The sequence below is a fragment of the Scyliorhinus canicula genome, chromosome 19, assembly GCF_902713615.1.
Source record: "Scyliorhinus canicula chromosome 19, sScyCan1.1, whole genome shotgun sequence".
Lineage (NCBI taxonomy): Eukaryota > Metazoa > Chordata > Chondrichthyes > Carcharhiniformes > Scyliorhinidae > Scyliorhinus > Scyliorhinus canicula.
In genome coordinates, this window is record NC_052164.1 from 36,068,557 (window position 1) to 36,089,879 (window position 21,323).

Below are 21,323 nucleotides of genomic sequence, written 5' to 3' on the forward strand. Positions count from 1 at the left end.
CACCCTCCGGTTCGCCCCCTCTCCCCCCACACCCTCCGGCTCGCCCCCTCCCCACACCCTCCGGCTCGCCCCCTCCCCCCCCTCCCCCCAACACCCGCAGGGCCCCCCTCTCTCCCCCAACACCCGCAGGGCCCCCCTCTCTCCCCCAACACCCGCAGGTCCACCCTCTCTCCCCCACACCCCCAGGGGGGTCTCCCCCACACCCGCAGGGCCCCCCTCTCTCCCCCAACACCCGCAGGTCCACCCTCTCTCCCCCACACCCCCAGGGGGGGTCTCCCCCACACCCGCAGGGCCCCCCTCTCTCCCCCAACACCCGCAGGTCCACCCTCTCTCCCCCACACCCCCAGGGGGGTCTCCCCCACACCCGCCCACACCCGCTCCCACCCAACACCTGCAGGGCCACCCTCTCTCCCCCAACACCCGCAGGTCCACCCTCTCTCCCCACACCCACAGGGGGGGTCTCCCCCACACCCGCCCCCCTCCTCTCCCCCTCCCAACACCCGCCCCCCTCCTCTCCCCCCTCCCACACCCGCCCCCCTCCTCTCCCCCCTCCCAACACCCGCCCCCCTCCTCTCCCCCCTCCCAACACCCGCCCCCCTCCTCTCCCCCCCAACACCCGCCCCCCCTCTTCGCCCCCCAACAACCTGCCCCCTCTTCTCCCCCCCCAACACCCCCACCCTCTTCTCCCCCCCAACAACCCGCTCCCCCTCTTCTCCCCCCCCAACACCCCCCCCCTCTTCTCCCCCCCCCAACACACCCGCCCCCCTCCAACACCCCGCCCCCCTCCTCTCCCCCCCAACACCCGCCCCCCCTCCTCTCCCCCCCAACACCCGCCCCCCTCCTCTCCACCCCAACACCCGCCCCCCTCCTCTCCCCCCCAACACCCGCCCCCCTCCTCTCCCCCCCAACACCCGCCCCCCTCCTCCCCCCCCCCCAACACCCGCCCCCCCTCTTCTCCCCCCCCAACACCCGCCCCCCCTCTTCTCCCCCCCCCACACCCACAGGGGGGGTCTCCCCACACCCGCCCACACCCGCTCTCCCCCAACACCTGCAGGGCCCCCCTCTCTCCCCCAACACCCGCAGGTCCACCCTCTCTCCCCCACACCCGCCCCCCTCCTCTCCCCCCTCCCAACACCCGCCCCCCTCCTCTCCCCACACCCGCCCCCCCTCTTCTCCCCCCAACACCCGCCCCCCTCTTCTCCCCCAACACCCGCCCCCCCCTCTTCTCCCCCCCCAACACCCCGCCCCCCCCTCTTCTCCCCCCCCAACACCCGCCCCCCTCCACACCCGCCCCCCTCTCCCCCCCCCAACACCCGCCCCCCCTCCTCTCCCCCCCCAACACCCCGCCCCCCCTCCTCTCCCCCCCCAACACCCGCCCCCCTCCTCTCCACCCCAACACCCGCCCCCCTCCTCTCCACCCCCAACACCCGCCCCCCTCCTCTCCACCCCAACACCCGCCCCCCTCCTCTCCACCCCAACACCCGCCCCCCTCCTCTCCACCCCAACACCCGCCCCCCGCCTCTCCCCCCCCAACACCCGCCCCCCTCCTCTCCCCCCCAACACCCCGCCCCCCTCCTCTCCCCCCCCAACACCCGCCCCCCTCCTCTCCCCCCCCCAACACCCGCCCCCCTCTTCTCCCCCCCAACAACCCGCCCCCCCTCTTCTCCCCCCCCAACACCCGCCCCCCCTCTTCTCCCCCCCAACACCCGCCCCCCTCCTCTCCCCCCCAAACACCGCCCCCCTCCGCTCCCCCACAACACCGCCCCCCTACCTCTCCCCCCCCAACACCGCCCCACCTCTTCTCACCCCCAACACCCGACCCCCCCTCGTCTACCCCCCCCAACACCCGCCCCCCTCTTCTTCCCCCCCAACACCCGCCCCCCTCTTCTCCCCCCCTCTTCTCCCCCACCTTCTCCCCCCAAAACCCGCCCCCCCTACTTCTTCTCCCCCCCCCCAACACCGACCCCCCTCTTCTTCCCCCCACCAACACCCGCCCCCCCTCTTCTCCCTTCTTCTCTTCTCCCCCCCCATCCAACCCCGCCCCCCCCCCCCCTCCAACCACCCGCCCCCCCTCTTCTCCCCCCCAATACCCGCCCCCCCCCCCTCTTCTCCCCCCCAATACCCGCCCCCCCCCCCCTCGGCAGTGTCAATTTCAGCGGCCGGCTGATTATTTCAGTGAGAGCAGCTTCCCTCTCTGGATCAAAATGAGCCGGCCGCTGAAATTGACACTGCCCGCTGCTCTCTCCCTCCAATCCAACTTTTAAGTTTTAATGTTTCTGATTGGAGGGAGAAAGCAGCGGGCAGTGTCAATTTCAGCGGCCGGCTCACTTTGATCCAGAGAGGGAAGCTGCTCTCACTGAAATAATCAGCCGGCCGCTGAAATTGACACAACTGACAGTTGGGGTCCATAAACCCCCCCGCGGTATATCGCGAACCGCGGTATTGCGGAGCGTGGTATAACGGGGGACTACTGTATTTTCCCTCTATGTTAGACCTACCAAAATGCATACCTCACATTTGTCCGGATTAAACTCCATTTGTCATTTCTCTGCCCAAGTCTCCAACCTATCTATGTCCTGCTGTATCCTCTGACAATACTCAACACTATCTGCCAGTCCACCAACCTTGATGTCATTCGGGAACTTACTAATCAGACCAGCTAAATTTTCCTCCAAATTGTTTATGTATACTAGAAACAACACAGGCTTAGAACACCACTAGTCACAACCTTCCATTCAGAAAAACACCCTTCTACTGCTACCCTCTGCCGTCTGTGACTGAGCCAGTTCTGCATACATCTTGCCACCTCACCTCTGATCCCCTGTGACATCGCCTTTTGTATCAGTCTGTCATGAGGCACCTTGTCAAAGGCTTTACTGAAGTCCATGTAAACAACATCTACCGCCCTCCCCATATCAATCATCTTTGTCACCTCCTCAAAAAACTCGATCAAGTTCGTGAGGCACGACCTTCCTTTCACAAAACCATGCTGCCTATCGCTAATGAGTCCATTTGTTTCCAAATGGGTATAAATCCTGTCCCCGAAAATTTTCTCCATTTACCTACTACCGATGTAAGGCTCACTGGCCTATAGTTTCCTGGATTATTCCTGCTATCTTTCTTAAAACAGTGGTACCACATTAGCTATTCTCCAATCCTCTGGGATCTCACCTGCAGCCAATGAGGATACAAAGATGTCAGTCAAGGTCCCGGATATTTCCTCCCTTGCTTCCCTCAGTATTCGGGGGTAAATCCCATCAGGCCCAGGAGACTTATCTAACTTGATGTCTTTTAAAACACCCAAAACCTCCTCCTTTTTGATGTCAACATGACCCAGACTATCCACACACCCTACCCAAGAATCATGTTCCACAATGTCCTTTTCTTTGGTGAACACTGATGCAAAGTACTCATTTAGTACCTCACCCATTTCCTCTGACTCAACACAAAGCTTCCCCCCCCACTGTCCTGAAGTGGTCCAATCCTTTCCCTGGTCACCCTCTTGCTTTTTACATATGCATAAAAAGCCTTGGGATTCACCTTAATTCAACTTGCCAAGGACTTTTCATGACCCCTCCTAATTTCCAGTTTCAGTACCTTCCCACTTTCCTTATACTCAAGGGTTTTGACTATCCCCACCCTTCTAGACCATACAAAAGCCTTCTTTTTCATTTTGATGAGTTTCGCAATATCCCTCGTTATCCAAGGCTCCCTAAACTTCCCATACTTATCCTTCATTCTCCCAGGAACGTGACTTTCCTGAATCCTAATCAACTGTCGCTTGAAAGACTCCCACATGTCTGATGTCAATTTACCCTCCAACAGCCGCACCCAATCCAAATTCTTAAATTCCTGTCTAAGATTATCATAATTTGCCTTTCCCCAGTTTATCACCGGTTACCCTGATCCCTATCTAAAAGTACCCTAAAACTTATGGAATTGTGCTCACTACTCCCAAAAGATTCCCCTACTGGAACCTCAACCACCTGTCCAGGCTCATCCCCCAATACCAGGTCGAGTACGGCCCCTTCCCTAGTTGGACTATCTACATATTGCATCAAGAAGCCTTCCTTACAAACACTGCCCCATCCAAGCCCCTAGCATCAAGTGAGTCCCAGTCAATATAGGGGAAGTTAAAATCCCCTACAACAACCCTGTTACTTTTTAACGTATCCAAAATCACTACCTATCTGCTCCTCTATCTCCCGCTGGAAGTTAGGGGGCCTGTAGTAAACCCCCAACATTGTGATTGCTCCCTTCCTCTTCCTGAGCTCTACTTAGATTGCCTCATTGTATGAGCCTTCCGAGGTATCCTCCTGCAGTACGGCTCTATTTTCCTTAACCAGTAATGCTACTCCCCCACCCCTTTTACATCCCCCTCTATCTCTCCTCAAGCATCTTATCCTCCAACGTTCAGCTGCCAATTCTGCCCGTCCTTTAACCATATTTCTGTGATAGCGACAACATCATAGCTCCAAGTACTAATAAGTGCTCTAAGTTCATCTGCCTTACCTGCTATACGTCTTGCATTGAAAGAAATGAACTTCGAACCACTGCATTTCAGCAGACAGGTTGATATTGTTATTCTCTATTTCCTTCATTTATTATACCTTCTGAGCTAACACTCTTGTTCCCACCCCCCCGCTACACTAATTTAAATCCTCCCAGGTGATTCCAGCAAACCTCACAGCCAGGATATTGGTGACCCTCCAGTTTAGATGCAATCGTTCTTGTACAGGTCACACCTCCGCTGGAAGAGATCCCAATGGTCCAGAAATCTGAAACCCTCCCTCCTACACCACCAGTTTAGCCACATATTTAGCTGCCTTATCCTATTATTTCTCGCCTCACTGGCACGGGGTACAGGGACAAATCCTGAAATTACAACCATAGAGGTCCTGTTTTTTAGCTTCGTGCCGAACTCCCGGAACTCCTTCTGAAGGACCTCATTGCTCTTCCTGCCTATGCCATTAGTACCTATGTGTACGACGACCTCTTGACTGTTCACCCTCTCCCTTCAGAATGCTTCCTGCCCATTCAGAGACATCCTGGACCCTGGCACCAGGAGGAAACATAGTATCCTAGAGTCTCTTTCGCATCCACAGAAGCGCCTATCGGTAAAAGCACCTCCTCCACAATAGTCCTCATCACCGGGGCCCCGCAAGTTCGGCGGGCCCCTGCCCCCACTCACTATCTGCAGCCTCGCTACGCTGCGAATCTCCCCCCTCCTCTCTTCGCCAATCTCACAAAGGACTGTAAGCCCGTAGCCACTCGTAGCAGGCGATACAGCCTGCAGGATAGGGTATTTATCAGATCAGAGGTTCGAAGGCTTCTCAGTGAGGGGATTATAGAGGCCAGCAATAGTCCCTGGAGAGCTCAGGTGGTGGTCGTTAAGACCGGGGAAAAATTCCGCATGGTTGTCGACTAGTCAGACCATAAATAGATTTACGCTCCTCGACGCGTATTCCGTCCCCAGGATTGCAGACGTGGTAAATCAGATCGCCCAGTATCGGCTCTTTTCCACGGTGGATCTGAAGTCTGCATACCACCAGCTCCCAATCTGCCCGGAGGACCGCCACTACACGGCATTCGAGGCCGATAGCCGCCTCTTCCACTTCCTCCGGGTCCCCTTCGGCGTCACTAATGTGGTCTCGGTGTTCCAACGAGCAATGGACCGAATGGTGGACCAGTACGGGCTGCGGGCCACGTTTCCGTACTTGGACAATGTCACCATCTGCGGCTATGACCAGCAGGACCATGACGCCAACCTCCACCATTTTTTCCAGACGGCACAGAAATTAAACATCATCTACAACAAAGAGAAATGCGTTTTCCGCACAAACAGACTGGCCATCCTCGGCTACGTCGTGGAAAACGGAGACCTGGGCCCAGACCCGGACCGTATGCGCCTCCTCTTAGAACTTCCCCTCCCCCATTGCCCCAAGGCCCTCAAACGGTGCTTGGGCTTCTTCTCCTACTATGCCCAGTGGGTCCCTCAATATGCGGACAAAGCCCGCCTACTCTTTTAAGGCCACACGATTTCCCCTGTCAGCTGAGGCACGCCAGGACTTCAACTACATCAAGGAGGACATCGCCAAAGCGGCCATGCGGGCGGTGGATGAATCCACTCCATTCCAGGTTGAGAGCGACGCCTCAGAGGTAGCTCTAGCAGCCACACTAAATCAGGCAGGGAGACCAGTCGCATTTTTCTCCCGTACCCTCTCCGCTTCAGAACTCCGACACTCCTCAGTCGAGAAAGAAGCACAAGCCATTGTGGAGGCTATTCGTTACTGGAGGCACTACCTCGCAGATAGGAGGTTCACCCTCATCACCGACCAACGATCGGTTGCCTTTATGTTTGGTAACTCGCAAAGGGGCAAAATAAAAAATGATTAAATTCTTTGGTGGAGGATCGAACTCTCCACCTATAATTACGATATTAAGTATCGACCCGGGAAGCTCAACGAGCCTCCGGATGCCCCCTCTACCCCCACAGAAGGACCCCTCACCCTACACCCCATGCTGCCGCCCCCTCGCGCTCCCGAGCCCACGAGCTCGCTCCACCAGTTCCGTGCACCCGCGCCGGCCAGCCCCCAGCGCCCGCAGAGGAGTATGAAGCTCGGACACAACCCTCCCTGGAGTCCACCATTGGAGCCCAGCACACAACACCCATCCAGCCACCGCAAGAGGCTGCAACCCCGGTGCTCCGCAGATCACAGCGGACAGTTCGACCACCGGACAGTAGACCACCACCCCCGCCGGACTTGATTTTTTTTGCAGGGGGTGAATGTAGTGAATGTCACTTAGTAATTCACACTGTATTTACCAATACTATTATAAGCGCAGTAGAGTTATCCGACCACTAGGGGGGAGTAGCTCTGGGAATGCTCAGGAGTTTGTACAGGGCTCCACCCTTGGCTCTGCCCACTACTCCTCCCCCTAGGCTGCTGTATAAATAACCGTGTCCAGAGCCAGCCTGAGTTCATCAAGAGTTCAACGGGTAACAGGCTGGCTCTGAAGTAAGTGGATTAAAACCACTGTTCATATCTGAAAGCACGTGTCTCGTGAATTGATGGTTCCATCAAGGGCCCCGATAGGGGAGGTGAAGCAAAAGTGGGAAGAAGAATTAGGCAGGGAGTTAGAGGCGGGGTTGTGGGAGGATGCCCTGAGTAGAGTCAACGTGTTCTCGTCGTGTGCAAGGCTTAGCCTGATACAATTTAAGGTGCTCCACAGGGCGCATATAACTGTGGCCTATATCAGCAGGTTCTATGAAGGGGTGGTGGATAGGTGTGGGCAGTTTGCGGGAGGGCCCACAAATCATGTCCACATGTTTTGGGCATGTCCGAGGCTTAGGGGATTTTGCCAGGGATTTGGTGATGTCATGATGCAGGTATTGAAGGTACGGGTGGTTCCGAGTCCAGGTGGCAATTTTTGGTTTGTCAGAAGACCCAAGAGTCCAGGGGGCGAGAGAGGCTGATGTTTTGGCCTTTGCCTCCCTGGTAACCCGGAGACGGATCTTGTTGGTACGGAGGGACTCAGAACCCCCGAAATCGGGGTATAGGTTAGTGACGTGGCCAGGTTTCTTAGGCTTGAGAAGATCAAGTTCGCCCCGAGGAGAACGACGCTCGGGTTTGCCCGGAGGTGGCAGCCTTTTATCGACTTCTTTGGGGAAAATTAAGCTGTCAGCAGAGAGAGAGGGGGGGGGGGGGTATAGGGAAAGAGGATAGCATGGGCAGTTGAGGTGGGAAAGTTAGTGGGAATGGGGGTTTGAGGAATTCTGTATGCAAGCCATGTTGGCTGGGTGTTATTTGCTTTGTTGTTTTTTCCTCTTGAAAATTGTTAAAATTATATTTGCCTTAATAAAATATTTTTAAAAATAAAATTAAAGTTAATATTCTTTAATATATAAAAGTAACAAAGTTTAAAATACAGTATGGATTCAAAAATAGGAGCAACACACTAAACATTGAAATTACAGTAACAAAATAGAATTGGAACATATGAGTTAAATATAAATTAACATAGGTAACAACAACTAATGACATCACAGTACTTACTGATGACATCAGCAATGGATTAAAATAAGATGCAAAATAATATCAATCTATAACAGTATTTTTCAAATTTTTATGTCCACAGGACCATTTATAGCAACCTGCCGATCTTTGGGACCCACATCTGCCGACCAAACATTCATGACCACACACCACTTTCGGCTCATCTTAAATGCGACAGGTAAGCCTGCTTGGTCCTAACAATCTCACTCCAATCACGTTTACAGAAGAGGACAATGCGCATATCAGGTACAGAGTTCAGCCGGTTCCTTTTGTGCTGTTTTCATCTCTGTGAGGATGGAGAATACAACCTCACGTATTTGGGTCGTTGTGAGGAGAAATAGCAACAAAATGCTAATTTTACTCAGCACTGGATCTCCTCGGAGATGCTATTCCAGAACGCTGACAACCTCAAAGACTTGTGGCGTGCTTTTAATGTGCTGCTATAGGTGAGGCGCAGAAGTTCACTCTCCTCATTTGAAGTCAGCTATAAGTTAATAATTGACTCTGGTCTCAAACTCAAAGGGATCTTTCAACCATCTCTTCACTTTCAAAACCTGAAACTTCTCTGAATAGAAACTGTGCGCACAAATCCAGGATCAGCCCATTTAACTCCTGGACATTCCATGTTACAATTCTTACGTGAAGTTTACCACTCCACTCCTCTCTACCGTCCGCCATCATCCCCCTCTGGCTCTGCATCCTCTAATACCACCCCAAATCGGGGCCCATCCAAGTTGGCCCCCACCTTCATCCATAACCACGCTCCGTCTCCAACTCTGCCATGTCGTAATCCCCCCGCCCCAAAACCTGGCCACTTCTCATGGCCTTGGCTTTGTTGAATCCTGCACGCCTCTTCGCCAGCTCCGCACCAATATCTTGATACATTCGGACATGATTCCCCTCCCATTCACAATTTCCCTGGCCTATCGTAGAATTTTTCCATCTCCACAAATTTTTCAACTGCACAATCACGGCCTGCGGCAGCTCCCCCACTCTCGACGCTGCCTTAAAGATCTGTGGGGCCTGTTCACTCTGGGTCCTTATACGGCACTCCCTCCTCCACCAACATGGCCAACATCCTTGACACATATTTTGAGGCGCTCGCTCCTTCCACACTTTCTGGCAGCCCCACAATCCGCAGGTTCTGCCGCCTGGATCTGTTTTTGTGCTCCTCCACCTTCACCCTCAATGACTTGCATAGGTCCCCTAGGATCCCCACCTCCAAGGACACCATCCAATCGTTTAGGTCAGTCACCACCATTTCCACCTCTCGTACTTCGCCCCTTGTGCTTCAGGGCACTTCACCACACGGTCCATCGATGCTCGCAGAGGTTCTAATGCTCCCTCAATGGCCTTTGACCAGTCACTGTGCCTCTCCTTCCTTTGTTGGTGAAATTCCTCTTTGATGAACGCCATCAACTGTTCCATCTGGGCCTTTCTCACTGGCATCAACCCTTCCCCCTCCACCATTTTCTCAATTGTTGCTGCGCTACAGGTCCGCTCCAATTTCTTAGCCAGTTCTTTGCCTGTTTTTTTGCCGGGTCTGGTAGCCAGTAGACATGCCAATCCTGGGGAGAACCTCTCCCTCTACACCACTTTCCAGCCGGAGCTACCCCACTAACGGGTACAAAGTGTCCAATAAATGCCTTCGAGGCAGAGCTGCCCTGTGTGCAACCACTCACTCCATGCCGCCACTCGAAGTTATCCATAATTTCTGTCCTCCTTTAGGTTCTCATCATCTTTCGGAAGATGAAGCCATAGCTTGGAGAAACATAGAACCCTCTCTGAAAAATACTTTCATTCACCTCAGCTTTTCCAAATGCCAGAGATCAGCAACCTGGCTATGATGGTTAGTGGGGCAGAAGGAGGTGGCGCAAAGGAACTTGCAAAGCTCTTGTGAACAGGCAGGGTCAAACAGAAGGGGAGGCCAGGAAGGCCATTTGGCCTGGCCTCAAATTTAGACACTTGTTAAATTTTTGGCATTTGATAAGTTTTGCAACTAGTTTTTATGCGCGCAAGAAAATAATATAGGAAAAGAAAGTTTTGCTGTTATGTATTGTAAATCAGGCAGCTTCTGCGCAGCTAATCCTACTGGTATGTGATGGAAGTGCAAGTATGTGCATAAATTAAGGCAGCAGGGTTAGCACATGGTTGAAGTTGTCGTACTATTCGTTGCCAATAACTCTTTAGAATGGGTAATGTTTCAACATAAATCCCCCAAAACACTCTTCTCTGGATTGCAAGCCAAAGGAATTGCTTCAAGAAATACTCACACTTGACTCTCTTGGGTGTTTCCTGATACCACAATTGCATTGCATATTTTTGTCAGTTTGCCTGTAAATGTGGCTTCAGGCGAACACAATTTCAACGTGTTGAAGCAAGTAAAGAACTACCACCATTCAACTATGGGATAAGAGTTTTTGAACGGTTTGCCCATGCTTAATATCAACTGTGACATTTCACGAAAGCTAGATTTTCCCTCAATAATTAGTGCATTTTCATAGAAAAAGGCTAGAAAAGCATTTGTTAAATAAAAAAAAATTGTATATTTTTTTTGGTGCCCTATTTTGTTTTCATGTATCTTTGTTTTTTTAAATTATGGCTAGGTGCATCAAGAGCTTAAGTGGCCAGGGCCACTCTGGACCTCCGAGAGCCTGTGAGGGAACAGGGGTCAATGGAAAGGGAAGCTATGTTCCTAATTTTACTAGAGGTGTTTGAATTGTCGTCAGAGGCTCAGTTTACGAAAGGAGAGTCCATGACACATACAAGCAGTTGCTGGGAGTATTAGGCTATGAGTGCTACTATTGTGAATTACCATAACACGTTTTATACTATGGAAGAGTTTAATTTGAGAGCATGCAACATTCTAGCCAGTGATCTCAGTAGCCTGCAATCTACCATGGTGTCTGTGTTACTAGCTTCGGCAGCATTGATGGAAGCTTTGACTGATACAATTTGGGCTCTAACAGATAAGGGGCGGGATCCTCCATCCCGCTGCACCCGTTTTCTGTTGCAGTGCGTCCCCCGTCGGCAGCGGGATCCTTCATCCTAGCAGCGGGCCAATGGAGTTTTCCATTGTGGGCACCCCCCACCATCTGGAAATCAGCGGGCGTGAGTGTGCTCCCGCGAAATGGAGGAACCCAGCCGACAGAGAATCCAGCCCAAGGAATATGCCATTTAGCCCCTTGAGCCTGCTCTGCCATTCAATTAGATTACGGCTGAGCTGCATTTTAACTCCACTGACCAGCTTTGGTCTGACATTCCCTTAATACCCTTACCAAACAGACAAAATTCTCGCAATCTCATTTTTGAAATTCTTTAGAGTGAGAGTTTCACCTTTTCTCCATCTTTTTTGTGAAGTTGCTTCTGACATTCCCTGAATGGCCTTTCTCTAATTTCAAGATTATGTCCTTTGTTGTAGAGTTCCCCACCAAATGAAATAATTTCTACCCTACCAAATATTTTCATTATCTTAAACACCTTGATCAGATTATTCCTGAATCTCCCATATTTGAAGGAATACAAATAGGTTATGTAAGCCTTTTAGCCTCAGTATCATGTATTGCACCCTCTCAAGTCTAACATATCCATCCTGAGGTGCACTATCCAGAACTGAGCGTCCTCAGCATTAACACCAGTGTTATCCGAATATGCTCACCACCTGGTGAATTTGTCAGAAACATGGCGAATTGCTGTTCATTCTTAGAGTCACACAATATGAAGTTATGTTAAAGTTGCAGCCGAGGATCCCAATATGGGCGTCACTTGCTTGACCACTATTTGCTATCCATCTCTAATTGAGCAAGGAAGAATTCAACTTCAAGGAAAAAACATGAAAAACGATCTATCATTTGTTACCTTCTCTTTCCCTGTTCTTTCTGGGTGCTTCTGACAATATATTTGACTTGCGGTCCTGCTCTATGAAGCGCTGTGAAATTAACGCCCACCTCAAAAGGAATTTTTCCCCCACCACTTCTCTTCCAAAATCTGAAACGTCTCAAATTTGCCAGTACTTCCTTGAATATAACACACAGGGCTATGAATCTGCTGGAGAGAGCTACTAGGAGGGTCTAAGGCAGGACAGAGCAGTTCTAGTGTTACCTCTGTACAGAGCTCCAGGGCCCCTGGTGAACAGAAATTTATATAAAGTATAAAGATGATTTCTTGAGGTATGGTTTTGTCAATTGTACCAATGCAAATAAGGATTCATAGCCCTGTTGCTATTACCCTTCATGATGACCTACATGTGTGATTTTTCCTTTTCACAAAGATGAAGACTACACAAAGGAACTAGCTGAAGTCAGCACCTGATATGTGCATTGCCCTCTCCTTCTTTGAACCTGATTCAAGTGAGATGGAAGGACCAAGTAAGCTCCCCATTCGCATTAATGGTAAGCGAGCATGGCGTGTTTAACTAAGGTTGGCCATCGTGGGTCATGAATGTCAATTGGCATGGGTCCCGGGAAAAAAAGCTTGAAAAGCACTGGCATAGGGAAAATTGGTTACACTAATTCCCATTGTCAAAGGAATCAATTACAGAGATGCATTTTTTAAATGGAATTACCTGTTGTTATCCCCATCCTCTCTAGAATTCCTGCCATTTTTGCGAACCCTCCTTGCCAGCTGGCTGACTGGACACCTTCCAGCTCTATTTTAAAATTAATCTGACAGTCTGACTCACTTAACATTTAACTCAAGTTGCTGAGGAAGGTTTGACAGTGAGTTTTCCAAGCCCTCCTCATTATTTAAAATTTTTTGCCATGATCAATTTTCCATTTGTCTGTTGTCATTATGCATTGGGTAATAGCACTATAAAGTACACTCACGGAAAACTGGAAGGACAGAGAATAAAAATTTCATCTGAACATTTTAAAATTCGCTCCTGCTCGTCATGAAAATTCTCAACTCAGCAAACCCAACTGGGGAGAAAGTGCCCCGGATCTCTGAATTTTTGTTCTGGGGTTGGGGGGGTTTTGGAGTGACATGCTGAAGTTTAACCCCTGGAAAAGAGTTCAGAGGCAGCCACTAAGGCTGCTGAGTGCAGGGGTAGGCTGCGAGCAAGGCCGGCCTCGATGATCTGGGACTTTGTCCCAACTAAAAAGAAAAACCCTCTAGCTCTCACCCACCATCCATGCCATCCTATGTCCTTCTACCCACCTCCCCAGGCCCTTTATAGCCCCTTGGCTAACTATGTCCCTGCTCTGCCCCCATGGTTCTTTCTTTTTTTTAAATAAATTTAGAGTACCCAATTAATTTTTTCCAATTAAGGGGCAATTTAGCGTGGCCAATCCACCTACCCTGCACATCTTTGGGTTGTGGGGCCGAAACCCACGCAGACAGAGCTGGGATAGATCCTGGAATCTTGGCGCCGTGAGGCTGCAGTGCTAACCCACTGCGCCACCGTGCTGCCCCCCATGGTTCTTTCTAAATCCTATGCCCCTTTACATGCTCTCATGGCCCTTTACAGGCATTCTGCCAACCAAGATGACAGAGAATGGGGAAAATGTGAACTTGTTCACTGTGGCAGGAAGAACAGAAAAGCAGCATATTATTTAAATGGAGAGAGATTGCATAAGTCTGAGATACAGAGGTATATGGGTGTTCTGGTACATGAATTAGAAAAAGTTAGTATGCAGTTGCAGCAAGCGATTAGGAAGGCAAATGGAATGTTGCTGTTTATTACAACAGAAATGGAATATAAAAGTAAGGATGTCTTGCTACAGTTGTGCAGGACATTGGTGGAGACCATATCTTGGAGTACTGTGTACAGTTTTTATCTCCTTATTTAAGAGCACCTCTACATTAGAAGATGTTCAGAGAAAGTTAACTCAACTGATACCTGGGGTGGTGGGGGGGGGGGTTATCTGGGTTGGACTGGCTGGGTCTGTATCCACTGGAATTTAGAAGATTGAGAGGTGTTCTTATTGAATCAAACAATCCTGAGGCACTTGGCAAGGTGGATGTTGAAAGGATGTGGGGGAGACTAGTAGAACTAGGGGGACAGTTTAAAAATAAGGGATCTCTCATTTAAGACAGAAATGAAAATAACGTCTCTCTCAAGATGGTCCGGAATCTTTGGAACTCTCCTCCCTGGAGAGCAGTGGAGACAGAGAGGGTCAATGAATACTTTTCAGGCAGATGTAAATAGATTGATTAATAAGTGTCATGGGAATGTCACTTTAAGAAATGTTTGTCGGCAGCACGGTGGCGCAGTGGGTTAGCCCTGCAGCCTCACAGCGCCGAGGTCCCAGGTTTGATCCCGGCTCTGGGTCACTGTCCTTGTGGAGTTTGTACATTTTCCCCGTGTTTGCGTGGGTTTCACCCCCACAACCCAAAGTGCAGGCTAGGTGGATTGGCCACGCTAAATTGCCCCTCAATTGGAAAAATGAATTGGGTACTCCAAAGTTGTAAAAAAAAACGTTTTTTCTTCTCAAGTGGCTGCAGTGATGTCAGTGTGTGGGTGGTGCTGAGCTCTGGCTCTGCTTTTTACATTCGTTTTGAGCTGGAAGCTGTTTTGTAGCTGAGTTTTAGTTTTGTTTTCAGTTGGAGAGCTGCATTCAAACCAAGGAGGTGTATTTTGGGTCTCTCCAAAGAGAGGGTCTCTCCATCCCTCCAAAGAGACCCAAAATATACCTTCTTGGTTTGAATGCAGCTCTCCAACTGAAAACAAAACTAAAACTCAGCTACAAAACAGCTTCCAGCTCAAAACAAATGTAAAAAGCAGAGCCAGAGCTCAGCACCACCTACACATTGACATCACTCCAGATCACTTACTAAGGGTATTGTATCTTTGGGGGAGTATCAGTGTTGGTAGTTGATAAGATGTTTACTGTGTGTTTATAAAATGTTAACTGGATTCATAGAATAAACATCGTTTTTGTCTAAAAATACTTTAGATCTCTGTTGCATCACATCTGCAAAGTTGGCGCTTGTGCTCCCCATAAGCAAAATTTAGGTTCTCTGGCCCATAATACAGAAGGGAGTCAAAGGTCATGGATGATTGGTAGAATGTGGGGCACAGCAGGCTCAAGGGATCGAATGGCCTATCCCCACTGCTAATGTGTGCCCAACCTGTGGCTCTTTATAGCCCCTATGACAACTTAGCACCAATTTATGTCTAGCCATGCTCCTCACCCACTACCTTTGGTTCATACATCTTCCATGCCAACTCACCTGGTATCCACCATGGACAGACCTCAGGAACCATGTGATATGAAATAAAATATTGTTCCACGTACCTATTACAGGCTTTATTTTCATGAAAAAACACCTTGTAAAACAAATACTTCATTCAAATGCTTAATCCCTTGTAAAAACAAGCATTTGTCTTCACAGCCGCACATTTATAATGACTTGGAGCCTGCAATCAAACTGTTAACTGACAAGACATCCCACTGTGATAATGATAGGTTGTGAAATCAGTCATGTAACACATATTGTATAATGCTAGCCCTGCCATCAGGCTTATGTCAACAGAGTGAAGTAGCAAGCACTGATAATTTTGAATTTAAAGGCTAGGCGTTTTAAATGGCATGACAGTTCCCTTCAGGTTGACAGATCCAATGAGTTTATCCACTTTTTACACACATTCATGTTTACTTTTTACAATGTCAAAGGGTACTTGGCCTCTCCTAGCTTACCCTACCTCTACAAAGGGGTACCCCATCAATCCAAAGCTGCTTTAGACCGTCTCTTGAATGGTTTAAAGCCAACAAATTGCGGTTTGGACATCCCAGTTTTGTAAAAGAGAACGGTGGGTGCTAGGTTCAGGGGCAGACTCCCAGAATTAGGTCTACAGCACTATTCTGACTAAGCATGAGACCTTCTCCCTTTTTAAAAAAATTCAGGCCTACGTGTCACCTGCAAATTTGGATGTAAGGGTGTTTATTCCTTCATCTAAATCATGAGAGTTTAGAAAGACCAGCAATTTCCTCACCTACCTCTCTTATACTCAAGATGGAATATATCAGGTTGCGGAGATGCTAATTGTCAATCTCAATGGCCCAGATTCTGTTATCGTGGACAACTAAAGATGTCTGCCATTATTTAGGCTTGTTGTGTACACTTAATTTCAAAAATGTTTTCATCACAAATTGCTTGAAGCACAATCTGATAATGATGTGGTGAGGAAAACAGGGCATCTGAAAGCATAGGGCAATCAACTGTGTATCTCCTAACCAACAGTGAGAAATGAGTAGTGGAAGAACTGTAAAGGATGTATAAAGAGTGGATAAATTCAATGTCAAATCAGTTACAGAAAGTGAAAGGAAGAGAAAAGGGACTCAATTAAGAGAAAAATACAGACAGCAAGGAAAAGCAAAATAAATACTGAAATTTTTTGAGTCTCAAACACATAATGCCTGAAAGAATATGACTCAATGTGCAATCATTTAATTTATGTCCCAAAAGCTGACTGACAGCATAAGTTCATAAGTTTTAGGAGCAAAATTAGGTCATTTGGCCCATTGAGTGTGCTCCGCCATTCTATCATGGCTGATATGTTACGCTTATCAGCTACCTACAATGTTACAGACCAAGGGCTAGATTGCAAAATCATCCAGAGCTCCCTAGAACACATGACCTAGGAGCAGGAGTAGGTAATTTAGCCTCCCGAGCCTAAATACCCTCAATAAGATCATGACTGATCCCATCCTGGTCTCAATTCCACTGTCCTGCCCGTTCTCCATAGCCCTACAATCCATTATCAATTGCAATCTGTCTAACTCCTCCTTACTCACTGTCCCTGCATCCACCACACTCTGGGGTAATGAATTCCGCAGATTCACAACCCTTTGGGAGAAGTAGTTTTTCCTCAAATCTGTTTTAAATTTGCTACCTCTTATTCTAAGTTTATGACCTCTCGTTTTAGAATGCTTCACAACAGGATGCATCACCATGTCTACTTTATCCATACCTTTCAGCATCTTGTATACCTCAATTAGATCTCCCCTCATTCTTCTAAACTCTAGAGAGTATAGGCCTAAACTGTTCAATCTCTCCTCATACGACAAACCCCATGGGCTGGATTCTCAGATCGCTGATGCTGAAATCGCGTTTGGCAATCAGCCGGAGAATCCAATGTTACGTTGGTATCGGGGGTGGCGCCTTTTCCCGATGCTCCACCTCCTCACAAGTGATGTACCCGAGGCGTACGCCGCGCGCCGTTCGGATGGCCTCAGGGCGTCACCTGAGGCCCTCCCCCAAAGCTCCACCCCGATGAGCCGAGTCCCCGACGGCGTGGGACACGTCCTCACAACTTTCAGGGACCTCGCGTAGCTGCTGCGGACTGTGCCTAGCGCAGCCACAGTTGCCAACATTCCATTTACTTTCGTTATTATCTGCTGCACCTGTATGGTCATTTTATGTGACTCATCCACAAGGATACCCAGATCCTTCTGCATCGGAGCACCCCGAAGTCTCTCCCCATTTAGATAATAAGTTGCCTTTCCATTTTTTCGACCAAAATGGATGACCTCACACTTATCCACGTTAAACTCTTATCTGCAACATTTTGGCTCACTCTCATAACCTACCTATATCCATTTGTACAGTTCTTATTTCCTCATTGCAACTTATTATCCCACCTATTTTTGTGTCATCTGAAAATATGGCTATAGAACCTTCTATCCCTGTTTCCAAGTTGTTAATATAGATTGTAAATAGCTGGGGCCCAAGGACTGAACCATGTGGCACCACACTAGTTACAACTTGTCATCCAGGAAAAGACCCATTTATCCTGACTCTGTCTCCTGTCCGTCAGCCAGTCTTTTATCCAAGCTAATAAGTTACCCCTAATCCCATATGATCTCACCTTGTAAATTAACCTTCTGTGCGGCACCTTATTAAACGCCTGCCGAAAGTCCAGATATACTACATCTACAGGATCCCCATTATCCACTTTACTGGTTATATCTTTGTAGAACTCAAGCAAATTGGTCAAACACGATTTTCCTTTTATAAAACCATGCTGACTCTGATGGATAGCGCTTTGGCTTTCCAAATGTCCTGATATTACGTCCTTTGTAATTGATTCTAACAATTTGCCAACAAATGATGTTTAACTAATCTGTAATTTCCCATATTCTGCCTCCCTGCCTTTTGAAAAAGGGCATTACGTTAGCATTTTTCCAATCCACTATCATAACCAATGGATCCACTGTCTCTGCTGCTACTTCCTTTAACACCCTAGGATGTCGGCCATCAGTACATACCCCTATCTAAGAAACCGCTACCCTTCCAGTGTTATCCTGGCTTCCCTTGACTAGTTCCCCCCTCTCCCCCATCCTCCCGCCCACCTCCGGTACACTTTTAGTGTTACCCCAATCTCTTCCAACAAGCCCCTGGTACCCTGGAGTCAAGTGCCCATTCTGCCTAGAGCCCTTTCCCCTTGGTACCCTGGAGTTTTCCCCTAGGTAACCTGCAGTCAACTCCCTGATCGCCCCCGACTAATGTTATCCTGGTCCCGCTCCAGTGTTGCCCCTCACTCCCTCGAGTCAAAGGCTGGTCACCCCAAATCAGCCCTCTTAATATGCGGAGCGTTGTGTTCGCACTGACGGGCAGAAAAGTCCTGTTGGAGGTCCATCTCTGACCATATTGTCCTCCAAAGGTATTGAGGATACCGTATCTATATATGATGCTCAGTCTTCCATCCCATATTGACCTGGGCTCAGGTGCCTGGAGAGTTGTGCTCCTTGGTTAATGGATGGTAGGCAAGGGGAACGAGGGACCGATTCATCTGGTAGGGCAACACCTGCTGCAGGCTCCCTGCCATTGAGGTGGTCCAAAGTCGATTCTCTGGTTTTGATCGTATAGGAGATTGGTCCTGTTTTCTCCATTATGGTCCCCGGTATCTACAGGGCGCAGTGACTAAGATTCCGAACATATACTGCGTCCCTGGGTTTGAATTCTCTGTCCTGCTTCTAGCAGTCATGATACCTCTTCTGGAGGCCTTATTTCTTCTCCACCTTCCCGCCAAAGTTGGGAAATGTGAAGCTTAGATAGTTCCGGAACTGTCAACCCATCAGTAGCTCCGCCAGTGCGATCCCAGTCCTGACATGTGGCATGGTCTGATAATTAATTAAATAAACAATGTGCCGTTTTTTTTCAACTGACACTGTAATTGGTTTTTACATGTCCCTCTTAAAAACATTTGCACTGCCCACTCAGCCAGACCATTCAAAGTGATACGGAGCAGTTTGAATGTGCTTCATCTCGTTCGTTTGCAAAACCCTCCGAAATTCTTCACATGTGAAAGGGTACCATTACCGGTGACAATCACCTCTGGAATACCGTGGATTCTGAATGATTGGCGTATCTTCTCGATGGCGAGTCGCAAAATGGTGGGAAGTAACCGGCATCCATCTATCCATGAGCGGGCATCAATCAGCAGCAAAAACATTGACACCTACTCTAGCAAGGGCCCGAAGTCGGCGTGCACATATTCCGAAAAGCATCCCGACCACTCCCAATTGGTGGAGCAAAGCGGAAGGCTGAAGGCTCTGATGTTCTCGCCAATCGGCACACTGCTGCACCATCCTCTTAATATCACCATAGTCCTGGCCACCACACGTAGCTCTTGGTGAGCATTTTAAGTTTGGAAACCCTCGGATGTCCATTGTGCAAGTCCTGCAAGCCTTGCCTTGGGACAATCAAATGGGCTCCCAGAGGAGGATGCCATTGTTCTACACTGAGCTCTTGCTGCCTTGTTGCGAATGCGCACAGTTCTTCCGGACGTTTCCACTGTAGTCCCCATGTAGGAAGAAGTGGTGCAGTTTTGCCAATGTAGAGTCCTTTTGAGTCCATGTGCAAATTTGAGGCGCCATGACAGGTGACGTGTCCATGGGGTTTAGTGCCAACTCAACTTTGTCCGCGACTCGCAGATACGGATGATATACAGGCAACGGGAGTTGGCTAAGGGCAGCCCCCTGCATAATCTGTACACCTGGATAGTACAATGTCCATCGCTGAATCCTGGCTGACGTTATTGGCGGTATCATTTTATTCTCTTTGAAAAGGCCGAGTAAGGGTTTGTGGTCTGTGATTATTAAGAAATGACATCCTTAGATATATTAGTGAAACCTTTTGACTGCAAAGATCATAGAAAATCCTCACTTTTCAATTTGAACGTAACAATGCTCTGTATCAGCCAAGGCTCTTGATGTTCAAGCTATTGGCCACTCTGACTCAACGTGGCATTGGGTATCTATCCAAACAGGAAGCCTTGTTTTTTAAAAAATAAATTTAGATTACCCAATTATTTTTTCCAATTAAGGGGCAATTTAGCGTGGCCAATCCACCTACTCTGCACATTTTTGGGTTGTGGGGGCGAAACCCACGCAGACACGGGGAGAATGTGCAAACTCCACACAGACAGTGACCCAGAGCCGGGATCGAACCTGGGACCTCAGCGCCGTGAGGCGGTTGTGCTAACCACTAGGCCACCGTGCTGCCCAACAGGAAGCCTTGTTGACCGCTATTTTATAATCAGAATACAAGCCGACGGACTTGTCCAGCTTCAGCACCAGGCCCACTGGTGCTCTCCACTCTGCGAATTGGACCGAGAATATAATCCCCAAGTTCTCCAGCCGGCTCAGCTCGTTGTCCACCTTTGAGAGCAGGGTGTGTGGTACTGGGCGGGCCCTGAAATACTTGGGTTGGGCATCCGGGTCAACCTACATTTGAGCTGTGGTCCCTTTTAACTTCCCTAAGCCTTCCTGGAGGATTTCTGGGTATTTTCCTAGGGTCTCTTACAACCTGCCTGTATCCAATCTAAAGATCTATTGCCAATTTAGGTGGAGTCTCTGTAACCAGTAGCAGCCCAGAAGGCTGGGTCCAAGTCTCTGCACCACTACCAGTGGAACTATTTGTTGTCCACAGGTAACCGGGGTCATCAAAGACTCAATAAATATCAATGGTTCCCTGGTATATTTTGCCAGCCAGGCCTTAACATCCTTTAGATCCAGATGCCGGATCCCCAGATGAGATTTCGTGAATTTATGTTGTCCGATGACCGACACAGCAGCTCTCCTATCAATTTTCAAGTCAAACGGGTGGTCGTACACTTGGGGGGTTATCTTAATTGGGGTTACTTTAGGTGTCCCAAGGCAATTTAGTTGCATGCAATCATCCCTATCGGGCTGGGCAATACGTAAAGCCCAGGCTCGGGAAGCTGGTGTTACCCAACCTGGGCGATGCGTTCACTTTTGACTCTGGTGCCCTCGACCCTCATAGTTCCTGCGACTGCAAGTGCAGCAATGTTTGGAGTCC

At 49.2% G+C, this 21,323-nt stretch overlaps 1 protein-coding gene and 1 long non-coding RNA gene across 4 annotated transcripts in view; one reads left to right on the plus strand and one right to left on the minus strand.

Moving 5' to 3' along the window:
* The window catches only part of moto (minamoto), a 122,843-nt gene that overhangs the window by 21,463 nt on the left and 80,057 nt on the right, over positions 1-21,323 (minus strand). The gene's annotated exons all lie outside the window — the stretch shown is intronic.
* The window catches only part of LOC119953860, a 41,293-nt gene that overhangs the window by 8,598 nt on the left and 11,372 nt on the right, over positions 1-21,323 (plus strand). Inside the window, exons 3-4 of the long non-coding RNA XR_005458127.1 lie at positions 8,140-8,235; positions 12,328-12,448. This is a non-coding gene — a long non-coding RNA (uncharacterized LOC119953860). The remainder of the gene's footprint in view (positions 1-8,139; positions 8,236-12,327; positions 12,449-21,323) is intronic.